This window comes from Oxyura jamaicensis, chromosome 12, assembly GCF_011077185.1.
Source record: "Oxyura jamaicensis isolate SHBP4307 breed ruddy duck chromosome 12, BPBGC_Ojam_1.0, whole genome shotgun sequence".
Taxonomy (NCBI): domain Eukaryota; kingdom Metazoa; phylum Chordata; class Aves; order Anseriformes; family Anatidae; genus Oxyura; species Oxyura jamaicensis.
Window position 1 is genome coordinate 20536435 of NC_048904.1, and position 22283 is coordinate 20558717.

The following is a 22283-nucleotide window of genomic DNA, read 5'->3' on the forward strand; positions in this document are numbered from 1 at the left end:
AATTTGCCAGATTTTTTTTTTTTTTTTTTTTTTTTTTTTCCCATTTGTTTTCTCTTGGTTCTGCTTTCCTGGAGAGCATTATTAATAATCCTTTGTCAGGGTGCCAGGGATCTGTCATCCTGAATGCAGCATAATTAAGTGGGCAGTATCTGCAGAGGTGTACAGACATTAAAACTGCTTAAATGAGAGAAAGCTGAACAGAAAAATTTTGGAAGGGCACTGAGGAATTTTTTTTTTTTTTTTTTTTGAGTGGCTAAAAGGACAAAGGCATTGAATAGTAAACACAAGATCGCATAGGACAGGATGTGCTTTTAAAGTACTTTTTCTTTCCATTCCAATGGCACAATGTTGGTAAACCATCACCTTGAAATTTTGTTCAGTTCCAATTTTATGCCAACTATAAATAATAAAAGGAGAAAAAAAAAACAACAGATTGGAGTTTCATGAGGAGGAAATATGTAATTATATGGACAGCTTTGCTTGATAAATGAAACATCAAGGTAGTAGAAGTTCTGTTTCTCATTAATACAAGCTTTAATATAATCTGTTAAATGATAAACTAATTATTGACCTGCCTTTGTTGATGCAGCCCATTGTTTTCTTTTGTTCTTCTCTAGATTTATTTAAATTTAATATAAATATATAGGTACAGATAATCTGTTCTTTTTTTTTTTTTTTTTTTTTTTTTTTTCAGATCCTTGCCCTATTTAAAAACAAAAGAGAATACAGATGCATGCAAGCCAAAAGAATAAGACTTTAATAAGACAGTACAGCCAGGTGTTCTGTTTTCAGAAGGCCTGGTAGCTGATTAGTATTGATTAGGTCAAGGTGACCCATCCTAATACAATATAGTTCAAATTCAAAACAGCTATAGTAAATAAAATTAATAGAACCAATTTGCTACTCCCAAGTAACGTTGTAATATAGCTTCTTATGTCTGAGTTCACATTGGAAAGTAAATTAATGGCCAGTAAAACTCAATGCAAGTACAGACACGAGTTTCCAGAAAAATATATGGCCATTAAATCCTTTATTATTGTAAAGCATATGAACCAGGTTATCAGCTGATACAAAGTGACATGGTTCTACAATATTTAAAGAGCTGTCACAGATTTATTTATTTATTTTTCCCCCACAGTTCAGTGGAAAAGTGCTCTTTTATTTCTGCTTTCTGTGTTTGTAGTTCTGTTTGCCTTTGGTCAACTGCTGCCCAGTGGTTAGCATGGTCGGGTCACCTAAAGGTACTTAAAGATACCAGATGTAAAATGAAATTTTTTCAGTAATTTCTTTGGAGAGAAGACAGACAAAATAGGAGACTAATGGATATTATTTCCAGCATCTCATAGATAAACCTGGCGGAATAAGTTTTAAATCTGGTTAATTTGAATGAAATACATACTTTATTGTGCTTTTATGCTTTAATTGTTAATATAGCTTCATTTAGAAAACAAACCAAAACCCAAACTTATGCTCTCTCTTCTTGGAAGCAGCCGCTCTCTTAATCTCAGGAAACTTGCTCTCATTTCCCCACTGTTTTACACCTATTTCCTCCATTCTATCAAATTTCAACACCTCTATGGCTGTTTATTAGATCCAGAATGCTGTACACAGCTCGCCAAGCAACCAATTACGTCCTCTATAAAAAGAATATGCTACTTATGTCTAATTAACTTCACTACAGCATGTTCGACATTGTGGGAAAGTAACCTGCCGAGTCCGGGGCAGAACTGTGCCAGACTGAAACTCTCCCAGATGACTCTATTGATGAATAAACAAAGAAGGTTGGCCGAGGTGATGGTAAACAGTATATCTTAATACATGCACTGCTTGGATAAACAATGTGGTAGCTGGTGAATGTTCATTTTGCTTATCTGCAGGCCATTAAAATTACCCTGGTATTTAAAACTACGTACTCTTAGAAAAATGTATATTAATTTTCCACCCCCGAGAAACCTAGATAACATTGAATCAATATTTAATTTTAGGGGACAGCCTGAAGACACTGAGAAATAGCACTTGAGAAACTCTGTCTTCTGCAGGAGAAGGTCAAAGGGCTGATTGTGGTCAGCCACAATGCTGTCTGCTCTCAATCATGTCCCTCTGCCTGACGAGAAGCAAGGTAAGCACAGCGGCCGTTTTTTCAGCTCTGTATTTGTACAAGTCTAACACAAGGGGGTGAACCTGTGTAAGGTCATATAAATAATGAATAACTAGGGAAGCTGCTGAGCCAACTATCATGCTCATTCAAGCGCAGCGTTCAGGCTGAGGCTTTGAGCTCTGAAGCAGGGAAAGGACCCAGTCATGGTGCCCATCTTGCACACTGGTTCCCTCTGGTTTACGTATATATTATATACAGAAGAAGTCTTGGAAAGAGGCAGCTAAATTATTTTCGCTCAATGCCTTTGTCAACGTTTATGCTTCAGCTTAAAATTACAACTTTCATTTTTCTTTTAGGTCTTTTACTTTTGTCTTTTTGTATAATTTCTGAAGAGATATGGACTACAGGCAAGAGATGGACACGTACCCAGCACAGTTACTTTTGTGAGCAATCGCAAGTCACAGATATTTTTCTCCTGCTACTTGAGGCCTTTGTTCCAAAGCATATGAATATTTTATCTATTAGTTTTGGAAAGGTACCAGGAACCAGAGAAACATCTAGGGAAACGGAGACACAGAAATTAAAATAAATAAGAGAAGATACTACTTCATATGCACTTTAGGCACATAAAGATTTTACAGATATGAAAAGAGTAAAAAAAAAAAAAAAAAAAAGACAAGTGGATATTAGGAGCTAGTAAATTATACAAGGAAATTAAGAAAATTCTTAACACTTTGTATTGTATCTCATATCCTACAGTCACAGAAAGAGATAGCATTCAGTCATAAGAACTGTTGTTGGAGCCTGAAATGGCAATGAATTCTGTAATAGCAAGTTCATTAATGTATGATATATCCCCTTTGCAAACATAATCTGTTACATTGGATTTTGCCCCAAAGTGGCTGTAAGCGAAGGATCATGCCGAACATCTTCAACCGAAAAGGTTGCTGAGGACTAAATAACAATGCGGTGATTTAGGACACTGATTGTGCTCGCACGGCACAGAGTACCAATGAAGTTAAAGTGCTTTGGGCACAGTAATTACCTCTTTTGTCTTTGGTATGCCAGTGCTATGGAGGTTTTCTATCGTTGAAGTTCATAAATCATTCACTAGGAGTGCAGCGTAGTGCTCCTTGCACAACATAATTAACAAGCTAAACCATCACCGCAGCATACCCAGCTGCAGAGAAAGGTGTTTAATTAAAAGTGGGATGCTTCCAATGACTCGAAATTGTTTCAGGTTCCAATTTCAAGCTTTTACATACTGGAACGTCAATTTGGAACTTTATAAACTGAAAACCATTGCGAGGAGCATAAAGCCCTGTATCCTGAGGCAGTAATGAGATCTCTGCTTGAACTTCTGCTGAATGTTACATTTATTAGCATAATTCCAAGTACAGCTTCAGCCTGTTTGGGGAAAAAATGTACCTCTGCAAAACATTCCGACAGAGCTCCATAATGAGGGGTGATACCGTTTAAGCCAGGCTTTGCTCATGCAGACTCAGTGCTGTTGTACGTTAGGTCCCACGGCTGCATTTCAGTGGCACAAACTTCTGCGTGACAAATCAGTGCTCACGTTTGTGACTGGGACGAACAGGGCCCAACAGGTTAAGGAGCTTTGGGTTTAGGAGACACCGTCCTGCTCACATACGCTGCCGCGTGCTGCCAGATGTTCCAGCTGTGCTTTGTGCCAAAATATTTTCAGTGCTAAAAAAGCATTTTGCTTTTCCCATTGCTAAATATTGTGGAACTGTCAATGATCTGCAGTAGCATTATGGGGTAAATGTTTGCCTCTTTTTAACTTAGGAAGCTTGCGCTCAAAATATTTAAGATCAGAGAGAGGACGGGGATGAGGAGTGGTTTGTGTGGTAGCAGCAGCTGTGGTGCTGTGGGGCTCGCCTGGTGTTGGGGCGATGGCAGGCAGGCAGACTGCTCATTTCCATGGGAAATTGTAGGCTTCACGAGCTCTCACGTTCTCCCACCCCCCAATAAATACAGAAAACACTAACAAATACATAGCATTGATTTACAAAATGTAACATATTTCTTTCAAACAAACTTTCACCTTTAATCCAGGCATCTGGAAAGCTCAGACTAATAAGAAAAATAGACTGTTGCTCTGCCTTTGTAGTGGATGGTGAAATGCAATCTTCAGGACACAAGCAAACAGCAAGATGCTTCTTTCCCTACCTCAGGAATCTTCTTCCGAAAGACAGATTTCCCAAGGCTGGCCCCAGCTGCATGTAGGTGTTAAAACTGCCAGGTTTGCAGCAGGGGGTTTGGAGCTGGCTCTGGCCGATGCCAAGTGACTTTCCCAACCCCATCTGTGGCCAGTGCAGGCATCTGGCTCGTTGACGTGACTGGCTCACAGCTTATGGAGAAAATCTTACTTAGCACGCTAACAGCCATTCCGAGCAGGTCCCTCCGAGCTGCACCACCCTCCCCACCCCACGCGGGATGGGATAGCTGGTATTGCTTATCCAGTCAAATAATGTTATTACCAGCAGGCAGGAAATAATGGCAAGTCCAGACAATTAGCACAAATTTCCTATCACAGGGAACAGTGTGTGCATGTTCAGAGTCTTGTAGTTAACAGCTCTGGATTCCACTGAAAGAGACTATTACCTGTTGCATGCAAAATCCTTCCAATTTTTTCTTAATTCTGAGCTGCAAAACTGGCTAACGAGAAGTAGAAAGACAGACTCGTGTTGTAAAAGCAGAAGTGGTTGGGTACATACAAAGCAGGTTAACCTAGCAGCCACTACAGCTCTGGGGACTGCCCGAAATCCCCCTGCACTTACCAACCCCCAGAGGATTCCTTATTGATGATACCACCCAATTATTCATTATCATTGCTTGTTAATTTATCTTGAGTAAGCTTTCTAGGAGAAATATATCCAAGCTGTTAGATATTGTGCTATTTAAAACATAAAGCTATCTATAAATTTGTCTATAAGAATTTAGAAAGAGAAGTCCTGGGGATAATGCAATGGTGTCTAATAATTCTCTTGGAAATAACACATTTTATATCAAATTAGAGAAGAAAAGACCAAAGTGTAATCTCTGTAGTAATATTTAGACTCACTAGTTATGAAAATTCTTTTGGAATACTTTTGTATTTTCTCTTGCTTGGCTATGAGGTTTTTCACACCAAAGGAGCATGGGTGTAGCTCGTTGTGAGCCTGGCCGCCTGCTTTCCCGGCTGTAAATACTGAGATTAGTGATTCTGCACATCAGGTGGGTTAATATGGGGGAGGAGAGAGGATGAACAGTTCAATTAATTAAGCCAGGTTGTAGCACATCATCATCATTTTTCAAGGTGTCAAATGGGGAGATCTCCAGGAGTGATGCAGATTAGCCGGGACCACCTGGGAATTTAGTCTCATTTGCAACCCCAGCACTTCAGAGCACTTGGAAATAATGTTTGTCAAAGTTTAACGTTAAACCCACCATAAATATGAAGCATATTTTTAGGAGTGCCCTAAAATACCGTTAATTTCCCTCCCTGTGATATGGAAATAATCCAGTGAAGCCAAGAATTTTTCAGACTTTGTGCAGAGGCTTTTGGGTTTGGGGGCGTGACCCCAGCCAGGAAATTCAGCAGTGGTGCAGCTATTTCAGAGATCACGATGACAGAACTGAAAAGCGGTTTATTCTGAGCTCTCACAGCTTGGGGTGAGAGCATGCCGAGGAGGCAGCGGAAGCCTCTCACCTCCTGCACGCTCACGGAGCTGTGCTTTGGGAAGCTCCTCAGGCTTTCTCATGATGTGAGCTGTGAAGATCCAGCAATATTTCATCCTGGAGCTGTATTTGCATATCTGTAGTCTGCAAGTTTGGCACGATTCCCTTGATGAAACCATTTATTCTGCACAGATTTATATTCTCGAATGTCAGGGCTATATGCAGCCCACCTCCTTTTATCCCAGTCCTGTTGCATGTTATGAGCTTTGCCCTGTATTGCTTTATTTGCTACCAATTCTGCAGGTGTTTCTCTGTTCAGGTGGCAAATGAAAATGCTGTGGGCCTGATAGGGTGATGCGTGCCCACCAGCGAGGACCCTGGAGCTCCTGTGTGGTGAGGGGGCTCTGGGGAAGGCGAAGTGACGAGGAGAGACCTTGCTGGGGTTCCCTGGGGGCTGCTGAAATGAGAGTGGAAGGAAGATCTGAAGGAGGTATGTTTTTTTTTTTTTTAAAAAATTCATTTTCCCCTGTGTTTGTTCACTTTCTGTCTTTAGAGAGTTCCATTGTTCTGATTTTCTGCCCTAACATAAGAGCTTGGAAACTTTCTGATGTCTTTGTTGAAAGTTTTGGCTGTATGCTCCAGCTGGCTGTGAATCCCTTCACAGTGTATCAATATTAATTAACCCCGTGAATCCCTTCACGTTGTATCTCTATTAATCACCCTCCTCTGGGGTGAGGAGGACCAGGGCAGGCCTGCTGACGGGCCTGGTGGGTGAGCAGGCTGCCATCAGATGTGGTCCCAGGTCAGTAAGGCAATTGTTTGCTGGGAGGGATGCCGCGGCGTTGGGATGAGTGAGGTGCTGGGTCTGTGCAATCCGCATACGTGGTGGAACAGGAGAGGAGTGAAAAACCTGGAAAGGCAGAACTGCCTTTTTGGTGCGTTGCTGAAAAATCTGTTATGATGATACGCAACAGAACAGAAACATACAGGTAATTGAGCATGACCTGTTTGCTTTGAGAAAACAGCTTTTTTTTTTTAGGTTGATTACATGTTTGTTTCAGAATGATGTATTCAATACAATTGAGGGAAATAGTTGGTGATAAACCATTTCAGGTCTCATACAGAAAGATTTCTGGAACAGCAAATTGTCACCGAAGGAACAATATAGCTATTATTACTTAGTTTAACTCCAAGAAACTGTGGTGTGGTGCTCGGTCCTTAGCACTAGAATCTCCTTCTCGCCCCCCACACCACTTTGGTATGTAGTTACTCCAGGAATATTTTGTATTCCCGCTTTGCAAGCAAGGAAGTATTTGTTTAAAGGAAAACACCATAACTTTATGAGCTTGCCTTTCATGTAGGAAAAAATATTGAATCTGAACAACGTGGGGAAGAAAGGAACCATTCGATAACTGAATGCTTCCACCACCAGTTGCTCACCAGTGAGCACAGTGACTGACTCAGTCTTGGGCTTGGTGTGCTCTCTCAGGTAATCAAGTGATTTTTGCAGGCAGCAGCGTTGTGATTTCCTTCATAAAGTGATAAAACCTAATCATATAACCGGTTCAATTCTTTCCTCCTTGGGAGAGCTGGAAGGTTATTCCAGAGCTTAATTTTTCAGATTGTTAGAATCTGATTTTTTTTTTTTTTTTCAACATTGGTTTTCAGCCAATTTATTTTTTTCTTTTTCTAACTTTGTCTTAACTGTTTCCTCTCTCCCTGATTTTATTTAATGGAAAATATCTAGTGAAGTTTCTAGGTTAAATAAGCACATTTGCTTTAATCTTGTCCTCTGTTCCCATTTCTTGATCATCCAGGCAGTTCTTTGTAGTATACATAGTAATTCATCTTTCTTGAGCTTGAGCTAAGGTGTCCAAAAATTATACGTGATATTGAAGATTAAGTTCTTTGTGTTTCTGTCTATTGAAAAATGATGTGTAATATGACTGCTTTTATTAGCAAAATCCCATTCTATGTAAAGCACACTCACGTTTTTCTTATTTCTAACTGATGAATTCCTGATATTTAAGAGAAATTTTTATTGTAGTTGATTTCTGCTACTAGTCTGGTGAATATAGGGGCTTGCACTGGGGGGAAGGCTTGCTGCATTTAACATGGTCCTCTGCAGCAAAATGTGTAAGGAAGTCTGACACAGTGCAGCTCGTTGTGGGTTGAGGTCTGGTAAATGTCCTAACATGAGACTGATGAGTAGTAATGATTTTGACTATAAAGAGTTACCATAAAGTAGCTTCTTTCTTTTATTTTATTTTTTTAATTTTTCTCATTTGTCAGAAGACAGATGTGATTTGGGCAGACTCTTGTGAACAAGTAAATAAGGGATATCTCACAAACTCATAAACCTTTGAGAAGTTGTTAAATAAATCTGAGCAGCTCAGCTCTGTTGCTGGTGTTATTTGCTCTGTAGACCAACACCAACGATGTGTCTCGCTGACTTTGCATTAGACCTGCTGATTGTGCGGATTTATCTCCAATATCAGTTTCAGAAAATATCTTCTAATATTTGTCAAACTGAAAAAACGCTACCGCTCCAACAAAATTCTTGTCCTGTTAGCAAAATTGAGCTGACAAGCTGTACAAAGCTCAGAAGCTTCTCGCCCCGTAGAGGCCGAACTGGCTTGTTGCCGCCAGCCCTCGGTAGCATCTCCTGGCGAGCAGAACGCGTTGGCGAGCTGTCCAGGCTGCACCAGGGAGAGGAGCTGTGCTGGAAACAAAATGGGCTGTGTGTACACAGGGCCTTTGCCAGCTATTGGCTGACTCCACGTGAGGTCTGTGGGGGATTTTCGCTCTGGAAGTTTTCTTTGTTTTATAGACAGTGTTTGTTGCTCCATCTGAACTGGTGCTGGTTGGACAAACGGTGCTTGTGGATCCCAAGGAAGAGTTTTTATGCTGTTTTCCCAACTCTCTGAATTTCTGTGGCTCTGGGCACTCAGTTGGGTTTTAATATTTGAAGCAGTGTTGGTGACAACTGCTGTTTCAAAGGAGACAAAACCCTAGCAAATGACATGGCCGGTCCTGACTGCACTTGCTGGGAGTTCAGCCAGCTCCCAAACTCACAGTTTTGGAGCTCTGAGGACATCCTTCTGAGGAACTATGCAAAAACGTTGACAGCAGCCAGAAAAGTGTCGCCTCTTCTTGTGCCCAGGTGTAGTGCACTTTAGCTCCTTCCAGCTCAGAGCCACTTATAAGCTGAAACCATATTAGTTGGGAAGGAGTGGAGAGAATATGTACTAATTCATTGAGTTTACCAGTCCTGTGCTTTAAGCTGCTGACTTTAGGGATGGGCTTTTGTCCTTTGCACTGACCAGTTTGGTGCCACAAGTGCTAATGACACCACTGGAAAACAGTCATGGAGCCCAAGCCAGCTGTAACTCACCCTTGGGTTGGAGAAGTGAGAGAATGGAGATAAGAGAGCAGGGTATGGAAAAGGAGTGAAGAGAATGCCTCACAAAAAGGGGGGGAGGGAGGGAAGGACAACCAAAAACCTTTCAGTGAACTGGGCAGATTGGTTTTCCAGAAGCAAAAAAAGTCGTTTGAGATGCTGGAAAAGCTCTTAAGTTTTGTAAATATTTTCTATTTTATTTCATTGAAAACTTGGTAGTCATTGTATGTGCTTACATTGATAAAGGCTCTTTCCCTGTAGCAGTGGAAATCTTCTGTATCTTAGCCTTGCGAAGGTGTACAGCTGTGGCTTTGTTACATCAACCTGAACGCTATTTTATTCAGATTCTGCTCCTGCAGGATACATTCTTTTGTTGGCATGAAAAAACATTCTGGCCTGTGACTCAGCCTGGCCAGCTCTGCTTTCCTTCATCTGCGAGAAACTGCATCATCCATGTATTTATTTACTGACACACCGCATGGTAATTTTTGCCCTTTAATATTCTGTTGTCTAATTGCAGTTAATAGGGGTTCTTAATCTTACTAATTACTGTAAATCATGCTCTGCTAGCCATCCTTTCTTTCAGTGGCAATAAGGCTCTTTTCTCCTTGGAAGGTGCGTGTAGTTTAATATAATAAAAGTGTCTTGATAATTAAGATTTATTGGTGAGGGCTACAGAGGGTTGAGAGTCTGTATGTGAAAGCGACATACTGGGTTTAAAAAACAACAACAAAGGGAACAGAAAATTCAGGGCCTCTAGAACACTTCACTGATGCAAATGGCAGTGAGTATGACTTTAGACACCTTAGTTTAGACATAAAATTAAACCTAAGACCTTTAATTAAAACTATTAGAAGCCTGCCATGCTGCTGGCACTATGTTTGACAGGTGGAATGTTACCTCTGAGCAATTATCACTTCCAGCACGGTGTTCTGGCATCTCTGCAGTCCTCCTGTGGCTGTCTAAACTTCTAAGACTTTTCATACAGAATGCTTTTTGATTTCATGGTTAATATGTTGGCCAGATCATCATATTCTATTAATGTGTATAAATCTGATCAAATCAGGCTCAAAGTTTTCTATAAAACAGGTCTGTGCAAGAGATTAATCCAAGTGTTGATCCACCAAAGATTTCTTTTGGGGTTTATAATTTGCATTCTCTCTGCCTGAATATTTTTGTATTTGCATGTAAATGCTGGTGCTAGAACTGGCTCTGAGGTTTCAGCTTCATTCCCTTGAGGCAGAAAACATTTGTGTTTAGAGGAAATATTTAACTGGTACACTCTGCAGAATGCAGACTTAGAGCTTAGCCGTAGGAAAAAAGAACAGAAAGAACTGAAAAGTCACCAAAAATAGCTTCTTTGAAACCGTGATCATAGAATTTAACAAGTAATGGGACTTGTAAGAAGATGACTAATTTTTTTTTTTTTTCATGATTAAAAATCTGTGCACAAAATGTTGGAGCTGTAATTCGCTTCATTGATATTCTAGGTTATTGGCTGAGAAATCTCTGTAAAATGCTGCGTTCTCACCCTTTATGCTACGACTCAGCACAGGAGACCTCCCTCGGTGCGTCCTGCCCTGAGCCACCCCGCTGCAGCAGGAGCAGGTACATGCAGGAGCTGGCTGCGTAGCCCGGTCAGGCACCAGCCTCTTGATGTGGTTTTGTTCAGCTCCGTCCCTGTGCTCTCCTATAAATAGCTGCAAACCACAACCTGCTCTCACTCCCTCCACGCTGCTCCTACTTGTTAAATAACAACTGCATGCTGAAAGCAACCAAGTAATCATGCAAAGCTGTATTAGGCTCTCCATCTGACATGTCACTTTAGAAGGAAACTTTTAATAATGAATTAACATCTAATTTTCAGTCTCCTGTCATGTGATTTGCATGTGTAGATGTGCTATTAATTACTTATGGTAGCTGTAAAGGAGGTACGGGCACAGTTCACAGGCTGCTTTCTAAGTGTGCGGCGTCATTTAAATGTGTCTAATGGCACTGCTTAGAATACACACTTACTCTTGGCAACCTGCTGATACCGTGCTTACAGGCATTTCTCTGTGCTATTTGTGTTCTGCAGTATCTGTGGTTATCAGCTGGCAGCTGGGGCTTTTGCTATAGGGTACTGGAGAGTCATACAGCGATAGAAAGTCCTGGATAATCTAAAATAAGTCAGCAGACAGAGGGAATAGTGCTCTCCCTGCGGTGAGAAGGAGTGATATAGCACCTGTCTGGAACCGGCTGAAAACACCCGAGGCAAAATTTCTTACCTGTACACCTTGCTGATGCATTGCCCTTGGAATTGCCCCATGAGATCATTCTTGCATCTTGAGGAGAACCAAGAGACGTCCCAACAGGCTACTGAAACCATTGCGGGATTCCAAAGGCTATGTGTGGCTTTTTCTGGAGAAATTCCTACCTAGAGCACTTTGAGTTTACTGGAGAGTATCCCATAGGGCTGCGTGGTATGATCTATCTTTGAGTTGAATATTTAATGTGTCTAATGTAGCTCTGCAGAGCTTCCATGCTCTCACTGAGCAGTCTAGCCCAGAGCGGTCTGCATGTCAACACGTGGGGACCTGGGTCTGACATGTCCTCAGACGCATACTTCTTGGCAGCTTGTGTAAAAACAATGCTGAAGTACCAGAGAAAGCACATGGTTCCTGCATCTCCTCCCATCTCAAAGACAGGCTGTCCTTCCTGCAGTATAACTTCGTTACATGCGGGTTTCTGGAGTCCTCCTCAAACTCATTCGTTTGTGAAGCGATTGAACCAAATGAAAGGGAGAACACGGTACCTCACGTGCTTGAATGCTACAGTTATGATGAATCCAAAACCTAATAAAATTGAAGATATCTTTGAAACTCATGTGAAAATAGAATAAACTGGCAAAAATCACAGTTGTCTTCTGCATGTTTGAGTAGTAGAAAAAGTTTAAATTTCATTATACAAGCAACTATTCTCCTTTTTTATGGTGGCTTCAGTTCCTTCAGAAAAGAGTCATGTCTAGCCTGTAACTTCAATTTTTGGTGAGTGAATTTATTTTGCTCTTTTTTTTCCCTTTTGGATTTGCTCATTTCTGCATGCCCCTGTTCATGTACCAAATATGTTCTTCTTTAGCCTGGCTTGCTTTTAGCAAATATTTTTGTTCATTGTATAAATAACCAGAGATAAGGAAACTTAACTGATTCCTGTGTGGGAGATGCTCCCCTGCCTAGGGGAGGTAATAAAGATTGACAGGGGCGCTGACATTTTGGTTAATTTGTCTTCAGGAGCTTTAGTCTTTGTGAGCTCAACCTGTCTTGAACATGATTTTCTTGACTTACAAAGAGATTGGGAGAGGGCGATGCTGATGCAAGAAACATTGGTTCACAGCTGACAGCCCTGTCCCTCCAATGTTGCCTTATTCAAACTATTGAGGAAAATGATTATGAGAATTCTCAGATTCCCTGGTATCTGAAAGCTGGGCTGAATCTTCAGAGTACGTATGCAAGAAGAGCTGGCCTGAGTTGTGGAGGGCTACCCCTGTTCAGGAGAGCAGTGTATAAGGCTCAATGACTGACTACTTCTAGCTTGGAATTCAGAGTTGTTTTCTCTTGCCCTGTTCTCGTCCTGTCATTGTGTCTTCAGAAACATTGCTATTGACTTCAGCAGATGCTGTCACAGCCCAAATGTCATCTCTTAAACTAGCATTAGTATATGATTACGCACCAATTGCTCTTTTACTGATTCTTTGTAATCTCAGTGTCAGAAAAGTGAGCTTCTACCAGACCAAAACCTTTGCTTTTTCATTTTGTATTTCTTTCTACATTTTCAGCCTTCTCTCTCCTAATTTATTTGCCTTTTCCACACCTTCGAAGGTAAATAAGGTAAAATATTTCAAGGTCAGTTTTTTTGGTGTATTAATTACTTTTAGCATCTTTCTGATTAGGACCAATTTCTCAGTCCTTGAAACTTAAAAAGAAAAGTCTTGAGAGCTTTACAGAATAATCATTTACACCTGTGTTTTCAGCTATTTACAGAACCTCTGAAATGATGTCCTTTTAAAGAGAATATATATTTCACATATTGAAACTGAATTGTTCTTTATAAGGTCAGACGTCAATTTTGAGAGCTTTTGAAGGAAAGGGGCATCCAGTCCTATTGTGTTTAAAATGTTAAAGACCTTTAACTGTCTTTCCCTGGAAATAAAATGCAAATGATCAAACATATTTGAAGATTGACTGCCTGAAAGATTCCTGTTTATTTGGTAAAATTCTGCTCCTCTGAGATGAACTCCTTTGTTCAGGAAAAGGTTTTCCTCTGTTCCACAAGTCCTATTAATATTCACTGAACAAATTATGGTTGTCAGTACTTTGCTCCATCGTGTTTTTGACTTGACTTAAATTATAAATCTTCCTGCTGAATTTTGAGAACCATGTAGATGTCTCTTAGAACCTTTTTTACTTTGGAGCTGTTGACATTTTTTTTTTTATTCCATTATGAATACATTAGCTAGCTAGTCAGACAACATAAATACATTTTGTTAAACATCTTTCTTTCTTTTGAGCACTGTGCCCCATGACAATCAAGCCAGTAAGTTGGAGCAGATGCTGTGTTGTCACAGGGAAGGATGGGGTGCCCTCTCAAACCATACTTGAAATGAGAGCTACTGCATGAGTCCTCTTTTCATGCATGATCTTAAATTTCAGTTACTACAGTAGAATATTTAAAATATAACTCAGCCTTAGACAGCATGGTTTCCTTGTTTAAAAAAAATAAAAATAAAAAATCAGATATGCTGATTGTGCAGTTTGGGAATTGTGAAACCCAGGTTTTCATTAGTACTTGAAAATCAAATAGTGAATTGCTGTATGGTACTCCTATGTGCTCATTTTTGTTGCTTTGTGCTCCAAGCAACAAGAACAGGTATTTCATAAGTGACATGGAGGCATGGCAATTTTCCTGTTTATTTGTGTCTATTCTTACAAGACTTGATGTGCTCAAGAAAAAAATGTAACTGAAGACACTGTTTTCCTCATTTTTACAAAGAACCTCTATTTACCTCCTCATTTTAATCATTGTTTTAATAAGTGTTATTTCATATCGGTTATTTATTTATTTCCCTTACAGGAAGAACCATAAGAATTTAATCTTAAGTTTTACTTTGTGCCTCTGGGAGTGGTTTTTGTCTTTCTCCCACAAGTGTTAAACTTCTATTTGTATCAACGTAATTGTTTTCCCCAAATTATTCAATTTATAGTTCTTTATAGTGTTGATTCCTTGAAGTCGTGAATAAACGAAGATGGAATTGTTAACATTCCGGTTGATTTCAAAACTTCTGGCCAATTTGAAGGAGGTCAGATTGTGTTGGCTTCAACACAGCATTAACATGTCATTTGTATAACAAATTGAGAATACTGAGATGCCATTTCTCTAGAAAATAGCTACAAATACTTGAATATCCATTTCATGCTTAAATTGACTAAACGCAGTTGGGAAATGCAGAAAAACTAAACTTTGTCTCCAGATCAGCAGAAGCATTTATGAGATTCACAAAATTGAATTACTGATTTGACTTGATTGTGCTTACAGCCAGAAATAACAATGATGTGCTTTAGATATATTACTGTAATGCAGTTATTTTTAATATTGCGTCTTTCAAAACTGCAAAACAAGAAGTTATGCATCAAAGCTGAGTGTGTTATACCCTAAAAACAATCTGTCACTATTCATATCATATTATTCATATGATATCATGATGAAGGATATGATTCATAGATGACCTGTATCTCAAGGTTTATAGTCATTGTCAGCTTACTTTGTGTTATTTATACCTTCCAGATGAAGGAATAGCTTGGAAATAAGTTAACTAACACTTGGACATAATTTCCTTGTCTTTATCAGATATAGATTTCATGTCTGCATTTAATTTGCTGTCAGTGGTGGTTATTTCTTTATTACCTCCTTGGAGAATTTCTCCTTAATGAGCAAATTAAGACTTCTGACTTCATACTGTTAAGTCTTTGACTTGCTTTATGGGAGCTGCCATCTGAGCCTCTTTAGCCTTGCCTGTTTAGCTGGGTGTGAGGTTTCTGCTCTGAAAAAGGTACCTTCTCTGAAAAAGACATAGGCAGTATGCTTTAAGAGTTTAATTTTAATAGCAAGTTCATTCTCTCCTTCATCCTATCTCTTTTATGGATCATATAGGTACATATGGTCTCTATTTTGGCATTCCTTAACTGAGATCTTATGTTTGATTGTCACATATGCAGGGAGTTACTTGGTGGCTTACAGAAATACACTGAGATCTGAAGAAATGTAAGGAAGTGTCTGTTTAGGCACATTTGGCAGCAGGGAAGGAAGAGTTAGAAAAATAAGGGTGAATCTATGAAGGCAAGCTGAACAGTTCTATATTTTATCTGCCAATAATGGCCCCCTCCTATATATAAATATTTTTTCCCTTCTTCCCTGCATGGTTCTTGCAATGTTTACTGTCGCTCATCAAGTTAATCCTATCAAGTCCAACCCATGAGACCACTTCACGCTGTGCTGTATCAGCCAACCTCCCTGTTATCTTATTTAGTTTGATCTCTAATATAACTTGGTTTGACTTGCTGGTGTGCAACATATGTCAGCTGGAAAACAAAAAGGGAAATCTGTTTGTTAAGTGCGGCTAAGACAAGCCTCTCTTTGCTTCTTACACCAAGAAAAATGAGCAAAGCCTATAGCAAATGTGGATGCTTAAAATTTGAATCAGGGAGACTTTCACAGAGAAAGATGTATTTTGGGAAGTATCTTACCCTTCTTACTGACGTCTGGTGGTAAATAGCTTGGGCTCAAGCATAATTCGTCTAAGTCTTACAATCAAGAGTAGTTCTGTTTGAGCAGGGACTTCAGAGCTAGAGATGTGGAATATTCTTCTCTTGACTCCACTAGGAACAGATCCGGGCAGCTACTGAGTACTTTGGAAGTCTGCTCCAGAGACAGTCTTGATATTTGGATCTTCAAGGCTTTACATCTTTACTCATCTTGTGATTTGTCTTATTAACCTTTTTTCAGTAGCTTTTCTGACTCTGTAAAAACAAGTCTTCTAAATTATAGAGCTCTCTTAACATTTTCAATTACGTATTACACAAAAGCTAACAGGTTATTGCTCTATTCCTCAGTGTGCTTATGCCCAATAAATCATGGGATCCAACTGTCCTGGTTCAGGTTCTGTGCTATTTCTAAGGATGAATGATGAAACAGGTCTACTAAAAAGGAAAGTAGTACAGAGTTCCTGTAGTCATTGTGTCATCAAAAGAGTTTAAATCTGACCAGTTTGAAAAATCCAGATCAATTAATTGAATATTATGAAAATTCCTTAATGTATTTTTGTATTGCAAAAAATCGTAGCTTCTAAATACCATGCTTTGAAATAGAGCTCTTACTAGTAAAGGGTTTTTCTGAATTACCTAAAAGCATGAATATAGAAAACTGAAGGCAGCAAAGGATAAAATGTATTTTTTTTCCTAGCTTTGTAGCAGACATCTTATGTTTTAGGAAAAGGAGGCAAGGGAGATACGTTTTCCTAGTGGTGATGTATTTAAATTATTGGAAAGTTATGGGATACCCAAATAAGGCAATTGCTTTGTTTGGATTTAAAATAAAAAATAAAAAAATGTCGCAACTGCAGTACTCTATGGCAAATCCTGTTGCCTGTGGAAAATGACATTTGCAGCTCTGCAATACTGGCTGTGCTAAAATACGGTATGGTGGAGAGGCTCTGGATGAGATGCATCCCCCACCCAGACCGTCCATAATTCAAGGCATGGCTGCTAGCTTTGTTCCTGAGCTGCTCTGGCTGATGAGGATATTGCAGTCTCATCCTCCTGCCTTCCTTCGCCTCTCTCCACCTCAATCCATTCTTTGGTGCTGGCTGAATGAGCAAGGCAATATGTGGGTTTTACTTAAAAGTAGAGAGTGTTTTGTCAAGGTGCTCTGATAAAGGAACTTTATGTGCAGTTATGAGTGTCTGCGGTATTTATGGGGTATGGAGAATTGCTTTTTCCTGTCTCTTCGTATTTCCCCTCCTATGGCTTTTCTCTGTGGCTGCTGTTCTTCTGTGCAGTTTTCTGAGAAAGCAAAGCAGACTGTGCTGCTAACTGACCTGAGGGACAAAGGCAATTAATTGCTCGGTCATCCTAGGAAGACCAGGCTGGGAGAAGCCAAAACCACAGGCTGTGTGCAAGTGTCTGTAATAACACCTCTTTCAGGCTTCGTTTTAAAAAAATAAATAGAGTTTTGTAAGAAAAGGAAGTATGAGCTGAAGAGCACAGAAATGGTTATACTTTTTCAGATCATAACCCCCAAATGAACAAAATTACACTGGAAATCAGTACCTTAAGACATAAGTATGTAGCTTGATCATAAGTATGTGTTCTACTGCTATAGGGTCCTTCACCCATTGGGTGTCTTCTCTGCCAAGTTAGTTCAGGTCCGGCAATCTCGAAGATGCAGCAAAAGACTCTCAGTGCTGAACCATGACATTCTGCCTTCCCTAAGATAAAGACGGTATTCCAGGTTTAATGCAGGAACTTCAAAGAATCAGAGAGGTGTATCTTATCATACTGTTTCAAAGACAAAAACAGGAGTTTTGATATATGGAAAATTCTGGAAATTATTTATAGTAGCACTTATTGTCATGACCTTAATCAAGTAAGGCTGACTCTATTCAGCAGTGGTTAGAACTAACGAGCAACAGCCTATATATTTATCCATAAATTTCATTATAATCTTTCCAGTATTACTTGGAGGTTTCTAAACTAATCCTGATTTTTATTACCTAGCAGTATGTTAGTTGTTTTGCTCGACTCCTTTTTATATGGCTTCTTTATGCAGTTTGGTGGCACTGTCTAAATTAGATGTATTTTGAAATGACATAGTAGGTTATAAAAGCGGAGACCGTCTGGTGTTTATGCTGTAGAACACATTCTCTGCCTCCAGGCTGGTTTGGACTGTGTGCAGAGTTTACAGTTGCAGGCATTATGCAGGTTTTAGAACTATCTTCTGTATGGTACATTAAATCTTGACCCAGCTCTAGGCAATGCTGTGACAGTTTCCCCCATGTATATTGGCCAGAACGTGCACTTAATGGCAGTGAACCCCGCCGCTCTAGGTGCTGCAACCTATTACTGGCAGAGTGGTGATGCTTGAAACGTGCTGCTTTAGTCCAGTCAGGTAGATCAACATGTTCTTTCCAATGCCTGCTTGGATGAAAAATTGGCGTTTTCATGATTTGTTCTTATGCGAAGCATTAATTTCATAAGGTTCTGCTTTCCATTTAAGATCCTCTCCAAATCAGGTTTGAGAATCCCAGGTGTGTAAGATTTTTTTGTTTTTATTTTTTAATTGCTCAAGGGGAAACCAAAATGTGAAGAATAGTTGAATTCCACTCATTTAGCTGGCCTCATTGACAAAGTGTTAATTTCTTAACTGTTTTGAATACAAGGTTGTTACTTTTTTGTTAGTTATTAGGGGGAAAAAAGAATAAACCTGAATATTTTAAACTACTCATAACACTTTTTTCAAGACTTGCAGATGAGATTGGAATTAACTTAAGTGATGAACAAGGATATTTTCTATCTTGTAAGAATGGGGGGGGGGGGGAAGGAAAAAAACGAAACCCATCAAATAAGTTATTCATTGCAAATTACTCATTCTGATTTAATGGAAAATGAATTTTTATATAGTAAGTAGGAAGTATATTAATTTAAAACTGTCTGTCTTATGGAAATTAATATAGAAATAAGTTCTCAATGGAAAATTATGTTTCAAGAATACTATGTTAAGAGAATAATGAATACATTATGAAAATTTAATTGCATATTTTAAAGCAATTATCCAACTAATCATACAACTCCTGTTCCAAATAGTAATTAGGAAAATATTTAGATTTATCTAAGTATATAAATTGTGAACTATCAGGAAAGAGGATCCACTGTAATAAGGAATAATTGCCTGTCAGTTGTCCCTTAAAATTTTATAAATACTTCTTAAACATTTCTCTTGACAGCTGGGCTATACCCCTTGAGCAAGTTTATGGAACACCATAGTGGGCTGGATTATCCTTGTAAGGTTTCTAGAGAGAATTTCAAACAATGCACATAGAAAAACTATTTGCTCACCAAAGTTTTTTAAAGGTTTCGCTGTCAGGCACTTGGGCTGATGAGACCAAGTGCCAGAGCTCACTGGCAGCCCCCAGGGGGTGTCAGAACTGCCTGGGCTGCAGCCTGCCCAGAGGGAATACCTTGTGCCTCGCTTCAATTTTAAGATAGTGTTTTCATGTCCAATTACCTTGTCTAAGATGAAGATAATTTTATGCTGTTGATTGCAATGAAGGGCCTGGCACTGAGTTAATGTTCCTCTGGCACAGAACCAGTGCTCACGTGGAGGTTTCAATTCACAGATGCTCCGAAACCTTCCTTCAAACTACCTTGGAATTTGGGTAAATTATGTACGATTTTCTGCTCTAATAATTTAATTCTCTATTGGTGTGTGGTGTGGTAGGCAGGTAAATAACCTTTAATTTGGGCTTAATAGCTTTTTTTAACTTGCATTTATTTTTTTACTTCCATGTGGCGTCTATATACCTACCAAAAACACGCATTTGCCATCAGAGCTTCATGAATTTTCTGTAGCATATCGGTACTGCATTCTTTTTTATTTGCTGTATTATATACCACTAAATTAAAGAAAGAGAATTGAGTGTGGAAGCTTTATTTCACTCTGGTATTTTTTCTTCAAGGCCACTCAAGTCTGGCTGTGCCAGGAGGTGGTGAAACGCTGTAGTGGCGAGTGTGCAGGGACCTGACATCCAAGGCCAGCTCCTGTCTGGTGCCCTGGAGCAAGAGCCTGTTAGCAGGAGCTCGTTGGATGCGCTCTTACAGTGTCTCTTCCAGCTTACCATCGGCCAAAGGCGATCTGCTTCATGTACCGAGGCTGCTCCAAGACAGGAGCCAAAGCGTGGTAGGTAAGGATGATCAGGAAATTATCTGCAGAAGCACACTTCTCAGCTGAACTGAAATACTGATGTAGATGCACCCTCTGTTCTGCACATACTTTCTTTATCATTGTCATATGTTTTTTATAGTCAGAGACATCTTTGTAAACCAGACGAGACACAAGGCAATCAGTGTCAGTCTGCAAAATGGGGACGTTGCATCAACATTGCCCTCTTCGTGAAGCCAGAGGTGAGCTTCGTGGCAGCAGTTGCTTCTGGATGACACTTAAGCGTAATTTCCCACTGATCTCTGCAGTGGTCTGTGCTGACAGTGTCAGAGGTGAAGCACAGAAGTCCTTTGTTGGAAGGGCAAGTCACAACCACTTGTACCCGTGCTGGCCACAGCATTCTGCCTGCCTGTAACAGGCAGCGTGCTTGAGCAAGGCTGACCTCTGCCAGGTCCTCACGTTACGAATGCACTAAAAAATAGTATCTGTGTAATGCCCTCATGTGAGGGCTGTTGGGGTGCTTTTGGCACCCGGTCTCTCACTGCCTCACTGTCATGCAGTGCTCTGGACTGCCCGATGTGCTCAGGTGCAGGCATCCTTCAGCAGCCCCTTGGGCTGCTCCTCTGCTTCGTAGCTGAGGGGTCTGGGGGTGGTTGGGAAGTCCCATCACGAGCATGCAGGGAGGCCAAGACTGAGGACCCAGACCTCTCACTAGGGTTTTCCGCTGAACTGGGAAACCTGGAATATCAGTTCTTGTTTGACCTTTGGATGCATCTCCATGAATGGGTCACTTCGCTCCAGGACAAAAATATGCACATAATTCAAAGCTGCCTGAAGGACCAGGGACAGGTTGGGATCTTAGGTACCTTATGTGTCTTCTTTGATGTGATCCAAATGTCCACACAGCCTTTTTTCTTTAACCTCTGGAATGAAGCTACTAATTAAATTTCCTCTTAAAGGAATCTAGTTGGCGTACGCCAAAACTCTGCTGTGAATTGAATTAATATCTGGTAATTGGGATTGATTAAAGGGTTTGTTTCAAATCCATGCTCCCTCTAATCAAAACACTGATGTATATTCAGCCTCTGCAGCTGACATTGAGATGCTGCTGTTGAAAGAGAAGGCAAAATGCTGCAATGGGTGTTAGTGACAGGTTGGGGCTTCCAATGGACAAATTAAAACACTAGTTTTTGTTATCATGTTTGAAATATGTGTGTATATGTAAAGAAATCAACAGAGCAGTTGCACCTGTGTAGTTATAGTGATACTGGAAAATATTTTTCCACACATGGCTTATGCAGTAATGCCAGCTTACACATGGTGTTGGCTTTTGTGAACCTACCCCTTAATGTGCGTGTGAAAAAAATTATCATGTGTCCTCAGGTGGGATTTTCTGGCACATGTAAGAGGTGGGCTCATAAACAAGATTGTATGAGGGAAGCTCATGCTGTCCCATGTGTATCACATGTCCTTGGATATCACAAAATCTTCACACGTAATTATCTAAGCCCATGCATCCTTAAGTTCTTCACTTTTATCTTGATGAGAACAATGGCTTACTTAGCACCTTTTCTCTCAGGGTCTGCTAATGTAACAGCCAATGTTATGGATCCTAGAGAACTAATCCAAGCCTATGTACACTAGGCCTTACCGACCATCAGAATTAAATACTGAGTAGGGCTGAGTTTGCTGATGTAGCATGGCTTTGTATTTCTATTTTGGTTTTTTAGACTAGAAATAGATATGTATCTTCCTAACCTAAATTATTCAGCTCTGCATCTCATGAGTCTCAGCAGTATGCATGCAGACTGTTATGCTTGCTGTATGCTGTTTTTCTGAGAAATGTCTTAGCATTGTGTAGTGGGCAATTCAGGAGAAGATCCTTTGATCAGGTATCTGCTGCTGATGAGAGTAGAGTGAATACAGAGGAAAACACCACTTTTTCTTTTCTACCCTAAAAAATGCATATCTTCTGAGATGAACTTAAATAATTCATGTAAATTTACTGCGGATTTCTAATTAAAACTAATTAGAACCAGTCTTTTATCACATAGTTTACCTCTCAAGAGCTTCATATTCTTTCTAAGATGACATTTTTGTATGCGTGTTTTTGGCTTGCAATTAATGTAGACTTAA

General features: G+C 39.9%; 1 long non-coding RNA gene across 1 annotated transcript in view; it reads left to right on the top strand.

The window, feature by feature from the left end:
* The first annotated feature begins 5801 nt into the window (after nt 1-5801).
* Nucleotides 5802-22283, top strand: part of LOC118173491 — a 45306-nt gene continuing 28824 nt past the window's right edge. Inside the window, exons 1-2 of the long non-coding RNA XR_004754232.1 lie at nt 5802-6269; nt 7141-7268. This is a non-coding gene — a long non-coding RNA (uncharacterized LOC118173491). The remainder of the gene's footprint in view (nt 6270-7140; nt 7269-22283) is intronic.